Below are 21,996 nucleotides of genomic sequence, written 5' to 3'. Positions count from 1 at the left end.
AACAGATTTTATGCCTGAAGATGCTTAATTTAGGCAAATATGTTAAATTAGCTTAAATATGCATTTTTTTTTTTTTTTTTTTACAAATAGGCTGTATTCAGTCTGTAAAACAGTATGATTTATTACTTAATTTTTTAAAATCCATGACAGAACAAAGCTTCACAATTTGATGCACAACGTGGTGAGGGACTAATGTAATAAGCTATGGAACATGAATTTTTACAACTTTGCTGTGTTTCAATGTTTTTTTGTGGAAAGTCATTTTCTTGCATTCTAGGAAGCTCTATAATTGGGGAAGTAAAATCCTGTTTTATATTGGTCTATAAAAAGTTGTCTTTGTCTTTAAAGGAAATCATTGCGGGATACATCCCACACTACCCGCTGAACTGAAGGCAACAAACAAGTGCAGAAAACACACGCATGTCTTTGTCATTCCTTCTTATGTTCTGTGTCTTTATTTTTAATCTCTGACTTACTCATCTTTCTCTCTTTTTTCCTTGCTCATTCTTTCTCTTTTGTTCACATTGGATGGAACTTTCTCCAGGCGGGAATAGGACCTCTTTATCACCAAGTATCTCATCTTCTTTTCGTTCCCATTTCATGTGCTGTCTAGGTTTGAGCTGCTTGTGCGCCCAGCAGGAGCTGGTCAGTCAGGTTGCCATGGCAGATGCCGTGGTGACAACATGGCTCGGTAAGCAAAGATTACGTAAACCTCAAATTGACTGCCAGAGAACAGCAAAGAATTGTGTAATGCTCCCACAGACTGACTAATGCACGTGTCTGAATGCCAAAGCTGGCCTTGTTTTGTTAAAAATGTTGATTACTTATCAATCAATATGAATGCATGCCCATTATGTATGAGATGTGTTTCTTATATTGTGCTTCTCTATACCAGTGATTCTCAACTGGTGTGTACGGACCCAAAAGTGTGTCATAGCGCCGTTTTCAGTGAGTTGCAGGTCTATGTCTGGCCAAAAAAATAGATACAGTCAAACCTGTCTTAGCGGCCACCTGTATATAACGGCCACCTGCCTATAGCAGCCACTGAAAAATCCCCTGCAGAAAATGTACGTGTTATAGACCCTGTGTATAGCGGTCACCTGTCTAATGCGGCCAGCGGCCACCCATTTTGTATCCTTTGGTCAATATCTGACTGCATATAGCGGCCAAAATACCGACTCAAGCAGAAGCTTCATGCACAAAAAAGTTTTGTTTTTTTAATCAATGAAGCCGTCGTGTGTAGACTTTAATTACTGAGTCCTAGCTCAGTCACAATCATTCACAAGATCCACACAAACTGTCAGTTGTTCCACATAAAAAAGCCGTCTTCTTTGGAGCTTGTTGCAGACAGTGACACCGTTTATTTCCTGGTGTGAGACAATGTGCACTGGCCAATACTGTAATGCCCCTTGTTGTGGGGAAGGAGAGACTCACGTCGCCGATGCACTTTAATCGCTTTATTAACCTAGTAATGCTTTACAACTTTTATCCGCAGTCCCACAGTGCCCTCTACTGGTCAACATGTAACAGTATAATTATATGTATCTGCAAACACAACAAGCTTCTAATCACAGACATGTTAATATGTGCGTGCACAAATTCAAAATGGCCGCCAACCTGTCTATAACAGCCACCTGCCTATAGCGGCCGTTTCCCTTTAGTGGCCACTATAGACAGGTTTGACTGTATAACGACCCGATGTCCACACATCGCATTCTAGTCTGTACTATTTGCGTGCTATGCCAGCAGAGGCTCCGTGCCATGTTTATGACCGGCTTTGTCCAGCTTGAGCAGGAGGGGAAGGAAACATCGTGTCTGTCTGACACACAGCTGCAGATATCTGCTGAAGAACAGCACACCGTAAAGGGAGGACAGCACCTCACTGCTCCAGCTCACATTGTGTTGCAAACAGTCAATTTAAATATATATTTGACAAGTTTGAGTTGATGTATTCTACAATTTGGGTCGCCACATGTCAATGAGTGGTGACGGTGGGTCCCGCAGCCAAGCCAATTGAGAACCACTGCTCTATACTCAAAATACTCCATATATCTGAAACCCCTGGAATTATGAGGCAGTGCAGGTTCACACCAAATTGCTGGGGGTGCTGTTGGAAATTCTGGCGGAAAAACAGAATTTCCCGTATTTTCCCTCATTTTTTAAAAAATTGTCATTTTTTTCAAATGCACATGTTGACAGGTTCCCCTAAAGCTTGCCAGAGTCTGTCTTTGAAACGTCAATCAGGAAAAAGTCAGACATAGTGAGGACTAGATATAACAGAATGTTGTGTTTTTTTCGTTCTCCTCTGAATACATTATCGGCAGCAGGGAGAAAAGGCAGAAAAACAAAACTGAAAATGCAAACAATTTAGTCACGAGGGTTGAATCACACCTTTTGCTGTGTTGTGATGAATTCCTCCCAGGAAACAAAGGACTACACCACAAATTTGTGCGGCCTTTGACGAAAAATAGCGTTTTAAAAAGGACTTCAACATGCCTCACACAAACCATGACTGATGCCTCGATCAGTCTGACAGCTCCCAATAAAATGGAATGTTGATGTAGACATTATGAAAAATATACAACATGGTCCACATTATCATCACTGTCTTACTCTAATGAAATTATGATGGTGACATTGACACAGCCGCTGAATATTGTAATAAATTATGTAACATTACAACGTACTCACTACACAGTCATCCACTTAATTAGTCTCTTTACTCTGCTTGTAATATTTACTGTACTTAGCAAGTAATGTTACATAATACTCACTACAATAAGTGCATTTATCCAACGCTTTGCACACATAATTTGGTCAAGATTATTTAAAAAAATGATGATCATCCATTTTGTCTTCTGATCCACACAGCTTTTATGGCATATGATGCAAATTTTGCTTGACTTTAGTGAGCCGACTGTAAAAAAAGTCACAATATATGCAATAGCACCTCTGGATGATTCACTTGGCTGACTTTACATTTTTAATGAAAAGTGCCGGTACAGTTAGTAAAAGTTTAATGATGTTGACATTTTGAGCCTGGAACACGTTAAGTCACTTATTTCCTAGAGAACAATGGATTGTGTTTGACTTTGGGAGTCCCAGTGTATCTTACTGAAGATGTGTGCAACCCTATCCCGACAGTAATGATCTTCTGCCACAAATTAGTTTAAAAGCATTTCTTCACACTTTGACGCTGCATCACATATGTATGAATAATATATTTGCCTTTTGCGACAGTCACGTCCAGGAAGGACAGCGAGGTGAAAAACCGTGAGCAATTGGTACCCTCATAAAAATGTCTACTTTTGACACATGCATCACACACTTATTAAACAAATTTAAAGTATAAAATGTGTAGATACTTACCACTAATGAATGATAATATAAGAGGATCTGTGAACAGAGCAGTCAAGTGAGGCCTCACCTGTCATAATGGAAAAAACAAAACATAAATAAATAGAAATGCTTGTCTATTGACCTGTGTTATAAATGTACTATCTGTATGATTCCAATCATTTTCAACATTTTCTGTCAGTAAAAACCACTGAATTTGCACATTTACTGATCAAATACAGGGCAGAAAGCTGAGACACGGCTGAGTGCACTTCACTGAGTGCACTGGATGGTGGCTGGTGCGTGCTCATTTCTGTCACCAATGGTGCAGAAACATTTATTATACACCATGACTTTTCTACAGCCTATGCAATGTCTTTAATGTAAGCATGACATAATTATTCTTGCTAATCAGACAATAAAATACAGAGAAAGATCATATGTGGCCCTGAAAAGTACTTGTTGCTGCTGTCCTTCCATAGAGAGGAAAAGCCAGCATTTTTTTTTAACAGCAGCATCAGCTACAGTTTGATTGAGCTGCAATCAAATGCATTAAATATATTTTTGTGCTCTGCTAAATGAATGAATTTGACTGTCTTGATGGAGTCAAGCTCACCAGAAGTTGATCAGACTTTTACAACAAAGTATTAGCCATGAACCTCACTGCATGTCACTGAATTGGAGTCACAGCACACAACTATGGTGCATTCAAAGACCGACGAATAAAGAGCAAAAAAAAAACATTAGAGAAGCATAAAGACAAACATATAAATACTGTGAGCTTTCTAACAGTGTATGTTGTGTACATGTATGCTGTACATTTTACCTGCATTGTTGCGTATTTATAAATTATTTCCAACTTAGGGTGAAAACAACCTATTTCAGTGAAAAAAGCAAATGTGTGGGGATCTGCTGTATTCATAATCTTATGACTCGTGTCCTCTGAAAATTATTTTTTTCACATGGTGATTTTCCTCCTGGACTAGAAGCATCTTTTGTCACCCTTTAAAGGTTGAGGAGATCATCCTGTGAATTATCATGCCTCTGAAATAGGGTACAAAATGAGGCATGAGGTTACGTAAAGGAAGGATGTCTAATAAGAAGCTGACGGCCTCTGTGCTTAGGAATGGGCTGCAAACCCCCAACCTTCCGGGAGAACATTGATACGCACAGTCTGTGAGAACAGAAGGGGACCTACTTCAAGGAAAAGATAAGAGTGAACCAACAGAGTACTCATTTTTTGTCAAATTAGATACAAAAGCATGAATAAAAAGTAGGTTTGATTACCGTGTGAGATTTTAAGGTTTTAAGTTTTTTTTATTAGGGAAGGCTGGAGCACGAGATCAACAAGCAAACTGGGGCAGCATCTGCAGTAATGCTGTACCGGGTCGTCGTGGTGAAGAGAGAGCTCAGCCGGCAGGCAAAGCTACGTTCCTAGCTTTGAGTCGTGGCCGACAGAACGAGACTGCGGATACCGAAATGAGCTTCCTCCATGGGCTGACTGCTCAACCTAAGTGAGAAGCTTGGTCATCTGGGGGGGTAGAGCGAGAACAGAGCCACTGCTCCTTCACATTGAGTGGATTCAGTTGAGGAGGCTTATGCATCTAGTCTGAATGCCTCCTGGACGCCTCCCTGGTGAGGTATTCCGGGCATTCCCAGCCAGAGGATGCCCCGGGGTAGACGGAGGACACACTGAAGGAATTGCGTGTCAGAGCTGTACTGGGAATGCCTCGGTGTCCTCCCGGTGGAACGAAAGAGGTGACCAGGGACCAGGAACTCTGGGCTTTCGTTCTGAGGCTGCTGCCCCCGCAATCCAGATCCGTGGAAGAAAACGGATGGATCTTTAGTCTCCTCCTGATCACATGTGAAATAATTGGCCACTGCCAATAGCCCTTTATCGTCTCATTTCTCAGTCCTCACTGGGCTCTCTGAAAGTATTTCTGCAATACAAACTTTGTGCTAGAAGAGAAACCACACACACACACACAAAGCCAGAAGAGACAGGAAATCATTGTGGCATGTTTAAATGTCTGAGAGTAAAGATGAGAAGTGAGATGCAAAGCCACGTTTTCGTTTGCTCAGAAGAGAATTGGTAGCCCAGACTTTTAAAACTTCTGATGGCTATTTTAGGCTGGTATTGGTATTCCATTTCTGCACAGAACTACATCGTTTCTGAGCAGCTCACCTTTAATGCTTGGGGAAGAAATGAAATGAATCAGCAAACCCTCTCACTCATCTTGATGGGGCCTCTCGTGGACTGTCGTCGTGCTCCATCCTGTTGTAATATGCTCATGTCCCTTCAAACATTCATTATCTCACAGTGCTATCATGGGTGGAATTTGAAATCATTTCAGGAATTGAGTGCAAAGCTCTCCAAGGAACCACTTAGAGTCATTTCACAGATGAACTGGGTCGACACTGTCCGCATTGTTGCAGCATCAGTGAGGGTGAAGGCTTGAAGAAGTGCATGTATTCTGTATAAACATCTCTCCTCTGTGTTATGTTTAACGGGAAGGAGGCAGGCGTTAGGTAGAAAACAAAAAAAAGGAAGCAGAAGAGAACCTCTGCTTGCACTTTGTGTTTCGACCTCGGCTGTCTTTGTTCTCTGCAGCTGTCGACCTTTCACCAAATAAACTCTCATGCACAGTTTTATCCCCGTTTATTGCACAAAAAGTGCCAACAATAGCAGCGAACGCTCGCCTGCGCTGTTTTATCCTCATATCAAACACAAAAGGGGGGAAGAAGTGAGATTCAGTGTATTGTGAGAACAGTCATTATCTTCAAAGTGCATTGATGTGATTGGACATCGATGGGCCATGGTTGACCTTGCGAGTGTTTAGTCACAATGGTGGTTATGCAACGTACAGTTACTGGACTCAACATTAGGTAAGAATTCAGCCTTTACTGAGATAAGACAAAATGTTGGTATACACGAGAGGTATTTAACAATCAGTGACGTATGGTGAGGTTCATGGCTGGTGAGGCACTGACTCCTTTTGGACTATTTTTTCATATTGATACACGATCATGCTCAATAAGGAGATAACAAGAAAATAGACATAGTTCACTTTGGTTCAAAAAATGTTTTTAAATACTTCTTAGTCCCATCTATTTTTGTTAACTGAAAACCAATTGTAGTCTTACCTTTTATCTCTATATCAAGTACATGCGTCCTTTCCTCCAGTTAAAGTTCTGATACTTTTCCTCTCTATGGAAGGACGGCAGTGACAAGCACCTTCCAGTTCATGCATCTTCAGCATGAGGCGAGTACCACAGCGCTTCACGTATGATATTTTTGTATATTTTATTGTCCGATGAGCAAGAATAATAATGTCACACTTACATTAAAGACATCACACAGGCTGTAGAAAGCCATAGTGTACTGTATAATAAATATTTCTCCAACATTATAATATTGCCGACATGCTGACAAACAGAAACTGGCAGAAGCCATGATCCAACTCAGTGCACTCACTGTGTGCACTCAGATGTTACGCAGGGCTTGCGCACTAAGACGAGAAGCCTCATCTTAGGTTTCTGCCCTATATTTGATCAGGAAATGCGCAAATCCAGCAATTTTTATGAAAGAAAATGTTAAAAATGATTGGAATCATTCAGAAAATATTGACAATATTAAGGTTTTTAAAACATTTCACCGTGACAGGTGAGCTGACTGCACGTCACTGTTAATATACACTTTTGATGAAAATTTCAAGGCCAGTTGAAAAGTTGCAAGAATTTACATTTTGCACTGTTGAATCTTAAGGAGGTTCTATGTAAAGCTTCAAATTCCAAAAATAAGAAATGGGAGTGAGACCAAACATTTTTTTGGAGGAAGCAATTTTTTTGCAAACAAGCATTACAGTGAAAAGGCTGTTCATCAACTGATCAAAAGTTTAAGACCACAGCCTTTAAAAGCCAAACCCCTGGCAAAAAGGATTCAATATCATTTTCTGTCCAGTATTCACACTGTCATGATCTCTTGATGGCAAAGGAAAAAATGCTTTCGCTCTTTAAATTGGATTGTTGAGCTGCATCAGCAAGACCTCTTGCAGTGCGCCATTGTTGCTTAGTTTGGTCATTTTACACTTCTTAAAAGATCCTGAGGGTTATGGGACAAAAAAAGTCAAGTGAAAAAATGTCACTGGCCCTGAGCCAGAGGATCCGATTGGTTTTCTCTCAAGACATGGGACGATTCTTGGCCCAAATGAAGGTTGTTACTGGTGCAGAGTGCAGTCCAATAACCATCAGACGGCATCTGTGAGGGAAGGCTTTTAAGAAGAAAAAATGTCAAGGGCCTCGTCTCGTTCAACGCCACAAAATTGCCTGTTTGGAATTTGCATGATAGCCCCAAACATGGGACAAGTTTTATTCTCTGAATTTTTTTTTTACCTTGACAGTCCTGATGGCTTCCAATGTTACTGGCATGACAAGGAGATCGCGTCTGGCACAGTGGAGGGGGCGCCATCACGATCTGGGGTGCTTTTTCCTTCAATGGAACAATGGAGTTTCAGGTTGTGCAGGGGTGTCAAACGGCAGATGGCTATGTGGAGATGTTGCAGGGGGCATTTCTCATGACAGAAAGCCCTCGTGTGTCATGACTGACTTTTTCAGCAGCAAAATGCTGCAGTTCACAATGCTAGCCTGACAAAGGACTTCTTCCACAGGAATAACGTCACTCTTTTTGAGCATCCCCTGACCTAAATCAAATTGAGAACATTTGAGGATGGATGGCAAGGGAAGTCTCTAAAAATGGACAGTGTCAGTTCCAGACAGTGGATGCCCTCTATGAAGCCATCTTCACCACAAACAGCAACATTCCTACTAGCATCCTCGAAACACTGACATCAAGAAATTCCCAAACTGAGTTTGAGGTGATTAACAAGAATTGCGCAGCTACTTTTATTGAAAATTGTATTTCTATTTTAGGGGGATTTTAGTTTTTTTGAGCTATGGTCTTACACTTTTGATCAGCTGACGAACAGTCCATTTCAGTTTAATTGCTGCTTGCAATAAATTGTTTACTCCAGTTTATTTGTCTCACGCCCCTTTCTTCTTTTTGCATTTTGAAGCTCAACTTAGAACCTCCTTAAGATCCAACAGTGCAAAATGTAAATTTGTGCAATTTTGCACCTGGTCAGCAGTGTATATTTCATGTGATTGTAGTTTCCAAGAAAGAACTGCATTTCGTCATACCAAGGGTGTTCAATTCTTCCCCTCTCATGTCGCTATAAAAGGTAACCAATATATTCCTAAAACCTCTCCGTAGGATGCAGAGGATTTATATTACTGTATTTTGTAACTGCAAAGGAATGACACTGTGAATTTCCCTGGCTTTTGGCAAATAAACTGAACAGGGCAGTGAGCCTTAGAGAGATTGCATTCATATACAGCAGAGATGCACATATGCTCCCTTTCACTGTGACGGCCACATCTCACAGGTAAAATGCTTCCCATGGGACACGCGCAGTTGCAAAATCAGAGATAAAAGAGAAAGCCCTGCTGTCGAACAGCACCAATCCACTCTTTTGATCACTCTGTGAACAGCCTGGGGCGATCGTTAGACAAACTGCATAAATCATCGTGAAACCCTGCCAGTCATAGTGCGTATTTACCGTGACATGCATTTTTTTAGGATGTACTGTGTTGATGTGTATGAACAGAACCTTGCAATGACTGCCCCAAAATACAGTGAAGTACAGTACTCAGTAATGCAGTACCGCTGATTACAATGTAAATGCAGTGTACAGCACAGCACAGTAAAAACAGTGCATGTCTGTGCAGTATGGTGCAGACTATGACAGCATAATATAGCATGCAGTAAAGTACCTCACAATAAGGTACTATCAATACAGTACACTGGAGTAAACTTCATTAAGGGTAAGGCAGACCAGTATAGTACATTAGAATGCAATGCAGAGAAATAGGCTATAGTACAATACAGCACAATGGAGTACAGTACTGTATAATACAGTTGATTACAGTGCACTACAACCCAGTGCTTCACTGTACAGTATTATACAGGGCAGTGCATAATAGTACAGTACAATACCTTGTATTACAGTGCATTCAGGTACAGTGTGGTAAAATATACTTAATTACGTACATACATCAAATAACGTAATAGCAGTACAGTATAATACAATGAAGTACAATACATTGATGTACACCAGAGGTCTCAAACGCAATTTACCTGGGCGCTGCTGGAGGTAGAGTCTGGTTGAGGTTGGACTGCATCAAGTATAGTAGTCCCTCGCCACTTTACGGTTCGAATTTCGCAGCTTCACTCTATCACGGTTTTTAAAAATAAATACATTAATACGCTATTGCTGTTTTGTGGTTGACCTTTTATTGGCCTTTTATTAGTAATAAAAAATGCATATTTAAGCAAACCTTACGCATTCTTGGTCTGAATTAAGCATTTTCAAGCAAACAAATGGCTAAATCAACAAAAATACAAATATAAGGCATTCAGAAGATGCATTTAAAGATGCACAATGTATGTGTACGTACTATGTAGTAGGTGTCAGTAATGTTACTAGCCACTGCAGGAAGGGCGCTGTCCAGAAAACTCCCAATGTTAACGTGCAAGTCTGTCTTATTTCTGTCCAATATGCTTGATTTCCTGTTATTAAAGCTACTATCTTGGGTAATGGAGGTGTAAAGGTGACTGTAGGGGTGCTATTTCATGTCTAGAGGGCTCTAATAATATTAAAAACCTGTATTTAGAAGGTTTTTTATGCTCCAACTACAAAAATATTCTCTTGCTCTTTTGTGGAAATTCACTTATCACGGTCGGGTCTGGAACCAATTAACCATGATAAATAAATGATTACTGTACTGAGAGTGATGCCAGCTCCTTGCTTTGTAAAAAGTTACATGTTTGGAGTTACCATAGTTGTTATTATTCCCCTTAGTTGTACTATTCCCCGTATGCGTGTTTACTTACCTGTTACATGTTGTGTTGTCATGTTTTTGCCAGCATGATTGTAGTGTTCTGTGTAGTGATCCCCTCATTCGTTATGTGTGGCAAGCTCATGGTGAGTGTTGGCTTGTGCTTACCCCTGCAAGTGCTTCTGAAGTTGCCGAGGCTTCACGGGCCAGACTTACACTAATTTTTGAAGTAGGGGCCCCAGCAGGCCATGAGTTTGAGACCCCTGCTGTACAAGAAAGCCAGAATAAAGCAGACCAGCATTGTATATTACAGTGCAGTATATCACAGAACAGTAGGCTGCAGTGCAATACGGCACATTGGACTACAGTGCTGTAAACACAAGTATTGTACCGTATATTACAAGTACTGCAGAACAGCATGGTGCATTACAGTCCAATGCAGAGCAGTATCGTACTCCACAATGTAGTTTGTGCAGTACAATACAGTGTAACAGAGTACCTTATACTATAGTGCAGTTCTGTACTGAAGAGATGAAGTCTATAAATGTTATGTATCCTAATTTGACCACTGGCAACTAGAGAGGTCCTGCTGAGTGTCCTTGAGGTGAACCACAAATGATGACTAGTTTGGCACCTCACGTGGCATTTCCTGTCTGAGTGAGTGATTGTGTTGTAAAGCACTATGATTAATTTGTATAGAGATTAATGCTGTTGTGGAATTTGATCAAGCTAAATCAATCGGGTGAACCGCGGTGTCTAATCTTATTTCTGCAAAAAAAATTATGATGCGCAAAGAGCATCACTTTTCTCCCTCGTGATTTACTGTACATCCTTCTGTCCCGGTTCAGTGATCTTTTTAGCTCCGCCAAAATTATTTGTGCCTGGGATTACGCACACAAACACACATGTAACGTTTACTGTAGCACTGAGTGACCCCGGGGAGTTGTGATTCTCTTTTAAATGCATTTGTGGTCTCAAAAGATAAAAAGAGATACTCATGATTAATGGCCGCATTCACCTTGGCCCAATGGAATTCGGATTGGAAAACCGAGCAATCGGACAAAAATATGGACATCATTTTGTCAATGTGTCTTTCAAAAGTATGGATAGACAAATCCTGCTCAAATTTCCCATGCAGAAACGAACCAAATTAAGGTTATGGAGACGTCTTGGCAGAAAACAGGATAATGAAAATAGCCAAAACACAGTGACATGGGGGGAGCGATCACCAATGTACTGCTGATGAATTGGACACCAAACAAGCACACACAAACGGGGAAGCTGGCAGAGGAGGCAGGTCAGTCCAGGGGAAGGACTTGAAGAAATTTGGATGTTGTTGGGCCACATGTGCAGCTGTGGTTAAATACAAGCAGGGCTAATCGGCTTGGACAGAGAAGACAGGCTTAACTGAGGCTTAAACCAAACTTAGCTTCTCTCAGTGGGCAGGCTCTTTGCATTGAGATGCTGACCACATAAAGGAGATGGCAGACAGCATTTACTGTATTTGTGCACTCAAGTTATCGTACGTGGATCATGACGCACATAATATTGTTTTCATTGTCCAGAGTTTTGCTGAAGTCATCAAAGAGGATTGCGTTATGAACAGAGCCGGTCCTACCCAAAGTGGCAGAGATTTTAAAAGGTACCACCCCGTCTATTGGCGATTTACAAACGCTCACAAACAAAATTGAATGACATTGTTTTTTAGCGTTTTTTTTTCTTTAACTTTTTGTTAGGGGAATATGTATGTGTATATGTGTCTGTAAGTAATGTGCAATTACTAAGTTGTATGATACCTGTGTGGCTTGAGAAATGTCGGACAATCCAGTTGAGGTCTTGTGGCACCTTCTCGGCTTCGTCTTCTTCTCTTGTGAATTTAATGTTGTTGGGGGCGGGGTGATGACACTCCTAAAAAAAAAAAAAAAAAAATAAAGCTTGCACTGATGATAGCTTGACCATAAACACCGGTAAATGCGACTTATATTGAATATGCTCAGTCCATGTTGTCACTGCAGAGAAAGAAATAGCTTGTTCAGGTGTTCTGTCAAAGTAAACGCAATGACATCAAATATGCATCACTTCAAAATTGATGTCATGGATATTAAGCCATGAAATAGAAATTGTTCACAGACCGGCTGTGTAAAACGAGCTAGTCACGCAAAGTATTTTTCAAAGCTTGCACTTCTCACTTCATTTTTGTAATCAATTGTATAAAAATGCAGATAGAAAAAGGCAGGGGAGGGAGATATCAAATGACAGTAAAGGGAAAGAAACACGGGAATAAAGCGAAAATGAGATTTCTATACTCCAAGCCAAGGGCGATGGTGGTGTTCGTGTTCTCCGTCTGCACCATCTGCTGCAGGAGCATGTCAGCCTGCCAATGAGGGGAGCAGTACAACAAGCATTGCGCCAAGACATGCTGCAACAGCATCGCAACCACAACAAACTTAACCTCACACAAACAAATCCCCACACACGGGGGACACACCAGCGATGCAGTGCGATAACCATCCGTCGTCAGTTCTAAAATAAAGCATGTAAAATGAGCTTCCAGGGGAGAGTAACACGATGAAGCAAAACAATATCATTTGTGTAGGAGATATCAATTTAAGCGCAATACCCTAATGAGCTGTATGCAGGTGTGGCAGAGAGCACACGAGGCTGACGGCTGGCTGACTCAGGCCTAGGGTGACAAGCATGAGCGCACCCGAGAGAAAGCAGCGATGTGTGGCAATGTGCTGCAGTCAGCTTCATGGATGTCTCGTCTCGGGCTGAATTTCTCTGCGCTGAGTGAACGGATGACGGCATACGTGTTTTTGTGGCACGGTGGGTGTGTATGTGGCAGCCCTGTTGACTGTTGTGTAGTGTGCATAGACAGGGGTGTCCGAAGTACGGCTTGGGGGCTATTTGCGGCTATTTTTTTATTGGCCAGCGGCACATTCTAAAAATAATAATTTAACTACCAAAAAAAAAAAAAAAACACACAGCAAAAATGGGAAAGCTGTAAGAACGAGAAAAAGTTGTAATTTTTCGGAAAAAAACGTAATATTATGAAAAATGACATAATTTTATGAGCAATAGGTTGAAATATTTTTTAAAGTCATAATATTATCAGACCCCCCCCCCCCCCAAAAAAGTTGTAATTTTAGTAAAAATTAGGTTGGAGAAAAATTATATTACGAGAAGAAAATTGACAAGAAGAACGTTGAAACCAGCAGAAATGCAATTTTTTGTTAATGAGAATAAAGGCAAAGTATAAAGAGAAAAAAGTCCTACTAAAGAGTACTATGATGAAAAATAGCATCATTTTAGTAGCATTAAGTTGAAATATATTTTCAGTCGTAATATTATGAGAAACACACAATAAAAGGTTGCAATTTTTGGAAAATTAGGTTGGGGAAAAGTTATATCATATATATTATAATATTATATCTACCTGTATATCTATATCTATATGTATATAGATATAGATATACAGATAGATATAATATTATATATTTTTAAAAATTATATATTATTATTGTATATTTTAAAAAAAACTGCAGAAATGTAATTTTACGAGAATAAAGTTAAAGTATTAAGAGAAAAAGTTGCATTCTAACTAGAAAAAAAGTAAAAAATTTTCGTGATTATGGGGTAAAATAGCATCAATTTATTACCGTAAATAAAGTTGAAATATTTTTTTAACTCGTAATATTATGACAAACAAAAACATTTTTAAATTTTGGAATATTAAGGTGTGGAAAAAGGTATAGTATTATGGAAGTAAAGTCAAAATATTATGGGAATAAAGTCATAATATTACAAGCAGAACATTAAAAAAAAAACAAAAAAAATGGGGGGGAAAAAAAGCACAAAGGCCCAAGTTCATACGAGTAATACGCTTTTTCACCCATATCACAAAGCTGAGATGCAATATGCAAAACTTCTTAGCATATCAACATGTGTTGCTTTATCAAAGTGGCCCTTGCATCCTTTTGTTCCTCAGTATGTGGCCCATGGTGGACAAAGTTTTGCCACCCCGGCGTAGAAGAATCCCTCAGCTATTGGCGCTAGCACTAAAACACACAACCTTGCTAGCATACAAAGTTGAAGAGCACACGGCATGGCTGTATTTTCCAAATGAGCTTGTGTAACTCATCTTCATACACTCACTAAACATTTTTATACAGTAATTGATGTGTTTTCATGTAGGGGCTGACTGACAGATTAAAAACTGTAGTAATTCGTTTTTTATTCTTCTTGTTTGTGTCAAGTATAAGCGAGGAATGACTTACTTACCAGAATTCCACAAAAGAGAAGGCATGGAAGAAAACGCAATTTTTTTTTTTTTTTTTAGCAAACTCAATGAACAAGTGAGCTACAGCTTCTTCAGTCCCCTTCAGTTGTTTGAGAGGCGTCAACCAATGAGTAATTAGCATTACTGCCACCTATGGGATTGGAGTATAACTCGCACACAACAGGGCTCTGTGTTTCTTATTAGGACAAGTGGACAAATGAGCAATTTCAAACTCTCGTTCTCTGATTATCATATCACTCAAGCTGTTAGTAATAATAATAATCATAATAATAATAGATTTAAATGATGCAACCAAAATAACAACCAAAACAGCTTCAGTATGATGAGTGCACTTCTACATCAACGCAAACTACACAGAAATTGACACCTCTCTGACTGTGTCATTCAAACCTTTTATGACACAGCTGATGTATTAAAGCTCATTGCTAAGTGCATTACATTTTTGGCTGCCGAGTGCATAAACACCCAATCTGTCAAAACAAACTGAAAAACACATTCATTTGACCCATTTCTGTCACCTGGTGCAATGGCGAGACGTCAGAGTCGACCTAGATATCAGATGACATTTATTTCTTTGCAGAGGCCTGGAGGCATCCGTCCTTTCCCAACAAACGTGTCGACAGAAGAGAAATGAATTGCTTGTCTGTGTGTTCAATAGAGCTCAGCATATAGACACTCCATCTCTCTGTGGCCCCCTGTCACTCTCAATGTGACGCTCAATGACGCCCTCCCAGTCTACCTCTGGAGAAAGACAAAGATGAGAGGGGTGTACAGTATAGCTAGAGATACACTGTAGAAAAGGGACCTCAAACTACTGTAAGCTTGCTGGGAGCCGACATCCGGTGCGGTTACAGCGTTGACAGCAATCCCTCGTTTTATCGTGATTAAGTGAATTTAAGTGAAAGTAGAATTCCTTATTCATGAATGGAATATGTTTGTAGTTAGAGCATAGAAAACCTGTTCACAACCTTCTAAATATGTTTTTTAACATTATTACAGCCCTCTAGACATGAACTAACACCCCCATACACACATATTACCCAATATAGCAGACATAATAAGAGTAAGTAAGTCATTTGAGACACAAATAAGACTCGTGCTTGTGTGTGTTACAATAAATATGTTCCCTAGGGGAGCAGAATGAATAGCACACTGGTGAGTGAGAGTTTGATCTTGCAGCAACAGTAGCCCGTTTCTTATTAGGGATTATTGTGCCTGTTGTGAGGTAATTCAAGCCTGTAATAAAAGCCTGTTGTTCCAGCAATCACGTGTTGTGATTGTGTGTCATTACGATAACATTACTGACACCTAATGCCGAGTGGAGAATACCACATCAACATCTTTGAATGCGTCTTTTGAATGCCTTATATTTGTATTTAGTTCATTTTGCCATTTTTATGCTTGAAAATGCTTGATTTAGGCCACAAATACATTAATATTAGTATATAAGTATGCATATGTTTTGACTAATAATAGGACGTATTCAACCACAAAACAGCACGATTTATTAATTGATATACTTTTGAGAAAACGTGATAGTTAGGACTATGCGGTCTAGCCTCACCCAGACTCTACCTCTAGAGGCCCCAGCTGAGTTGAGTTTGAGGCCCCGGGCGTAGAACAACACACGTGCACAAGAAGAGTAAAAGCACATCTTCTCCCCAGCCCTCAGTGCTGTCTTAGGTAACGATTTGTTGCACAACTCAGATAAAACTCTTCTTCAGCCCGTCCAAACCACTTACATTAGACAGGCCACAGTCGTATCAGTTTAAACTGGGATGGTGAGATGGACTCGGGAGGTAAGAAGCCCGTAGTTCTGTGAGTCCATCTGCCTCGCATGGTCACGTCTATGTTTCACGGCACAGAGAAGGGTTATGGCAGAAGAAAGCATACATTTCACAAGCAACTAAAGCCCAAATGAGTCACAGCATACAGTCGTTGCCATGATAGAGTACGTGTCTCTCCGGTGCTACAATGGAGTTAACATTTTCGTAATTACGAAACATTAACATCTCGGCTGAATGCCGATCTGGTTTCATTTACAATGGCAGTAATCTCATTTGTGTGTGTCCGCCAAGCATACTTTGTTTATTGGAATATTTAATGTACTATTCCAGATGCTGAGGTCAAAGTGTTCATATCATTGAGAGGCTGCTATATAGTGTTCAAATTAATGCCCATATATAAAATCCTAACTGCCTCACTAGAAACCAGTGGTAGGTGAGACCACAAACTTTGGTATCGATCCGATACCCAGTACATACAGGGCCTGTATTGCCGATATTGGAACTGACACTTTTTACATGGACAGTTTTCAAGATTGTTGACTTATTTTTGCCGTTACAACAATCACATGACCCGGAAACATAAGTGAAACTTGGTGACACAAGAAAATTAATAAAAACTCCGCCAATACGCCATCCAACAATTCCTTGTGGACAAGTTGTGACCTGCACAGTCACTAGGCTATGAAATAATAATGTAGCATTACGAGTTTTTTGTGTTTATTATTTATGTTGTGACCTTTTTTTGAGCCACTGATTGCGCCAGGGATCGCATTTATTTGCATTTTCCTTTGTTTTTTTTTGTTTGTTTTTTTAGTAAGGAAGTATTTATGGTCTTGTGACACGAGTTGAAGGATTAGCCACCGCAGACTGCATTAACAACTGCATTTTATTTATTTAGAAATCAATTTTTTTTGGGGGGGGGGGTCCCACTTCCATCATGTTCTATCATATTGTTGAAAAATGACTGTTCAGCAGAGAAGTTTTTTTTCTCTTCTTTTCAATGAAGATATTTCAAAATAACACATTTTAGAGCTGTCGTTATGATACTGTGAAAACGTCAAACCGTGATATTTTTGCCGAAGGTTATCATACCTAAGAAGCATTTGTGTATACAATACAATACAATACAATATAATATAAGTATACTGTGCAAGAAATAAAAAGTAGGCCGATTCAAGTCCTTATAATGAAGAACATACAATCGTATCATACATCCTATAGTCTTATATAACTGTAGAGTCACACAAAATGCAATAAACAATTCTTTTACAAATTAAATGTGTGTAAGAATTGGGTTGGTGAGTGAGTCCCATTAACCATGACCATTCGTCATGACTTTACGACATTGCAATGTGTGAGGTGACCCGTCATCTCACATTCTCCAACCACGGTCAGATGATTCCCATGAGCACTCTCTTAATAGCTCTACCACTGGACTCCATGGCAATATATTTCCCACCTCATATATATCCACTACAATCACTAACGATCTGCTTCTCCCTTTGGGCTACAAATTATCGGCAAACGCCAACAACGAGCTGAGTGGTAATTTGTGGAGTAGCGGACCTTCATCCTATTGACCTTCTCTCCACCTGAGACAGCGGGCCTCTCTCCCATCAATTCCCCTATTTAATTTTTTTTCCGCCCGCCTGTGAATGTCACCTGTTCTCTTTTTTTCCCCGCCCTTGTGTCATTTTTGTCATCCCTTCTTTATTTTCTCTCCTCTGCACTCTCTTGTGATGATTTACACACCTCCTCCACCAAAGTGAATAGAGACACAGTCATAATAAAAATGTTCTCAGCTGTGAACTGTTTTGATAATGATGTATGAGGAGACACACGGGGCTTGCATGTATCACATGTGGATGAACACCGGTGCGAAGGCACGAGGGACTGCTTGTGATCATTGATATGTTGCACACACACTCAACAGCACAGAAATGTGGCTGGCAAAATAAAAGAAGCATGGTCTGCCGGAGTCAAGAGAGCGTTGAGCTGAACAATGCAGATAGAAAAGAGGGCGGTGTGATGGATGAGTCAAGTTGATTCATCTTTGGTAGGCAAGTGTGCGCGTTACACGGCGACACCCACATAGTCAAGATGAAGACCTGCTGTGGGCCGCCTGCTCGCGATGGCAGACGTCGCCCATCTGACGTGTCTCTTTTGAAACTCAGAATAGGTTATTGAGTGAGGTTCACCCATCTACCAAGACAGTAACGCACATCCAAGCTGAGCTCACCATTTTGTCAGCTCTTCCAGTTCAAGGTTGAGTTATATAAAGTGGTGCCATTCTGATGGTAAAGACTTTTCACAACAGAAATGAGTTGAACTGTTGTTTTCAGCTGATGCAGAGCGCAATATATTGATATATCTCGGCAATTTCTTCCTGTATGACGGCAGCAGTTTTGTCACCGTATGCGTCAGCGATTGTACACACTGGCTCTAGATAATTATTGTGTGATTCTGCCAGCAGAGTGGTTTGAAAAGCATGCCAGGAGCCACTTTTCACTCTGGCAAGAAAAAATTCCTAACCATGTTTGTATCTGTACAGAGACGATTCTGTTATGCAGGAAGTCAGACCCACAAAACCATTGGAATTCCGAATATTGTTTTGACATTTCTGGCATGTGGCTTACATTGGACCAATCGTAATATATTACTGATGTTGATGGATGTGTATGGATGTGGATTTGTATGTTGGTAAAAACCTCACTCCCTACACCAAAAAACAAGAGTCTCACTGGACTGTATACTTGAGTAGACAATGCATGGTTGGATAAAAATGTTGCCCAATAAAACACACATCCATAAAATCAACAAAGTGTGGTCCCTGCTGATTTCTGCTACATTTGCAGGTTAATTACTGGACCTGCTGATCCTTCGCATCTGACCAGCTGCTTTGTAGACCATTGATCCTGCCAGCTTGATGCTACCATGTGAACCAACCATCTGGTATGTGGGCCAAAGGTCTTCTGTCGTCTGTCTTTCTAATTAGTGTTGAACGTTTATCTTCACCCTGACTACTACACTCTTACAAACAAAAACGGCTACGCTGGTTTAATTATTAAGACCGCGGAGAAAGCAAATGAAAAGTAAAAAAGCAGTTGGTGAGATAATGACTTACCCTTAAGACCTTTTGTCAGATTTGGACTTCAGTCCTTTCTACCTTGAACTCTACTACTTACAACAACGTCAGCAGCGTGTAATAATGATGTGTGGGTGTCTTGGCATTCCGAGCTGACATTTATAGCCACGTAAGGTTTGATTTCCCATGGCTACAGGGCAGGAATGCTTAAGATGTACTAACACAGGAGGTGACCAAGACCAATGTGGCCATTGGAGACAATATGTCAATAGAGAATGGTAGCAGGTGAAATAATGGCCTCTGATGCAAAATGGGCTAAGTTTAACTACCAATGGTAGAAGAAAACTGTGGATTGACAGAAGAGTTTCCAAAAAATACAGTAATGCTACTACAAGCGGTTACGACATTTCATAGTTATAGCGCGCTTCTATAAATTATTACTGTACAAAAACAAAAGCAGAACTAGTTACGTGCGCACGCTGTAGAATATGTACGTTGCGCAAGGAAGGAGGAAAAAGGTCACTTTTGTTCTTTGTAGTTAATGTTTTTTTGCCACATTATGTCAGTGCATCAAAGAAAATGAAAGTGAAACGTGAAGTGTGGAGAAACAGTGGAGAAACATGGGTCAACATTGGCTGCAAGCCCGGTCCAAGCCACTCCCATCACTGAGGAGAAAGATGGTAACTTTGAACATGGGAAAAGAGCTCCTCCTATGAAATTGACAGTGATAACTATGCAGCATAGTGGTCTTCCTCCTCCAAATAACCCTGTCTCTCCCTTTGAGTGTGCAAGACAACCACTGGGATAAAAGTAAGGAGTTTTTTTTCTGGTATCTTTGAACATGGGAAAAGACCTCCTATGAAATCAACAGCGATAACTAAGCAGCACAGTGGTCCTCTCAATAAGCCTGTCTCTCTTCCAGTGAGGAAGACAACCACAGGGATAAAAGAAAGGAGCTGTTCTCTGATTTTCATCTAAATCCTGTATTTCATCTTTGTATTACTTTATTTTATGTGCTCTATGTACATTGCGAGTGACTTAAGTGTAAATTTAAGTAGAATTTAGGTATAAGTTCTATTAGATATTATTGTTACACCTTTAGATTCAGTCTATTAGATCAGCTAATAGTTTCTCATAGAAGGCCTTCTTGACACACACACTCACATAGAACAATCAGTGTTGCTCAACACAACACAACACTGGAAAACTACTGAGACAAAAGGCAAACACACAACAGGTGCATTGTTCTCTGTCTCTCTCACGCAAGCTTAACTTTCACTTTCTTTCTCTGTGTACTTTCATTCTGAGCTCTTTAGTCAAGCTCGTTGATGACAGAGCCCAGCGCTGTAAACAAATAAATTGTTCTTATTTTTTAATATAATTTGAAAAACATTATACTGCGTGATCATTGGCTACTTCTCCGATAGCAAGGCGGTCCCAAGAACAAGGAAGAAAAGTAAGAGAAGAAATAGCCTTTAACAGTTCCGACTCACACTACCCCTCGACTCACATCACCGTCGTAGGAACGAAACTCCTACATAGACAGAGCACCTCCTGTAAAGTATGTAATGCTTCCTTACAGTATCCAGTTTAACGAGTAAAAAATAATAATCATAATTACTTGATTGAGCCGAAACAGAGAGACTGTTGTCTGTAAACAAACACAAATGAATCCGAGTGAAGAGCAAACATTGTTACATATACAAAGTAATATACTAAAACATTTATTCATGAAGAAATGACATGAAGGTGCTCTGCCTCTGTCTCGAGGAAAAAAAACAAACACTATGGACAGCAAAAGCTGCAACATAGGAGAAGAAGATTCATTGTTCTGGTTTGTTCTGTTTCAGCGCATGTGTCCACGTCTGCACAAATGTTCATGGAAAGCAGTGTGGTTTTTGAGTATCAACCAGCAGCAGTGAAAACAATACTGCCCTTCTTGCCTTTGCACTGTCACTAGAAACTGGACGCTTTTGTTGCGTTGTGGGTGGCTTCTATTGCGTTAGAATTCGTCATCTGAATTGCGACCAAAAACCAATATACTGTATAGGGCAAGATAAATGGCATTTCATTGTGATATCACTGATTGTTAAAAAAGGCTGTTGCTTGACTACATCTCCATGAGGATAAACATTGCACTACCCACACACAGCTGTGCTCAAGAAGGAAGTATTTTACTAACTACCCGTACCGTCTTCCAAATTTAAACTGCCCAAACTTGTACCAGAGAGTGATAGGGGACTCCTTCAGCTTTTGCTCGGAAACTCAAGCAATCCATTTTGTCTGTGGGAGGTTTGCTGTCAGATGTGTATCCTCTGTAGGTTTAATGATGAAATGTAATCAATTTTTAATGGGCCTGATTGTATCAAACTTTGCTCAGAATGCACATGGCGTGATGTTGGATCAGCTCTCACAGAGTCGTATTGATGCTTTCTGCCTCCAAGGCCATGCCTTACCTCGATGTAAAACCTGTGCATTATTTGAAGCTTTGCAAAGACGGCGGTGATCCCTGGAAGAAACATTCCAATTCATTATATTTATGAACCCCATTCTCGGAATTCAGCGTCAAAGCAGATGAGGGAACACGTTTCAAT

At 40.2% G+C, this 21,996-nt stretch overlaps 2 long non-coding RNA genes across 5 annotated transcripts in view; both read right to left on the bottom strand.

Moving 5' to 3' along the window:
* Positions 1–15,264, bottom strand: part of LOC129170781 (uncharacterized) — a 52,978-nt gene extending 37,714 nt beyond the window's left edge. For 2 of the 3 annotated variants that reach the window (XR_008566675.1, XR_008566677.1), the window contains exons 1-5: positions 14,512–14,668; positions 12,027–12,138; positions 10,399–10,496; positions 9,530–9,624; positions 3,370–3,427 (exon numbers count right to left, since the gene is read on the bottom strand). This is a non-coding gene — a long non-coding RNA (uncharacterized LOC129170781). Of the gene's footprint in view, positions 1–3,369; positions 3,428–9,529; positions 9,625–10,398; positions 10,497–12,026; positions 12,139–14,511; positions 14,669–15,048 lie in introns of those variants that run through there. The other variant, XR_008566676.1, reaches the window with a different exon arrangement.
* Positions 15,265–16,280: 1,016 nt separating this feature from the next.
* Positions 16,281–21,996, bottom strand: part of LOC129170782 (uncharacterized) — a 30,218-nt gene continuing 24,502 nt past the window's right edge. For both annotated transcript variants that reach the window (XR_008566679.1, XR_008566678.1), the window contains exon 3: positions 16,281–16,377. This is a non-coding gene — a long non-coding RNA (uncharacterized LOC129170782). The remainder of the gene's footprint in view (positions 16,378–21,996) is intronic.

This window comes from Dunckerocampus dactyliophorus, chromosome 18 (genome assembly GCF_027744805.1).
Source record: "Dunckerocampus dactyliophorus isolate RoL2022-P2 chromosome 18, RoL_Ddac_1.1, whole genome shotgun sequence".
In the NCBI taxonomy this organism is placed as follows: domain Eukaryota; kingdom Metazoa; phylum Chordata; class Actinopteri; order Syngnathiformes; family Syngnathidae; genus Dunckerocampus; species Dunckerocampus dactyliophorus.
Note: the sequence above shows the minus strand (reverse complement) of the source record. Positions and strands in the feature narration are given on the sequence as shown.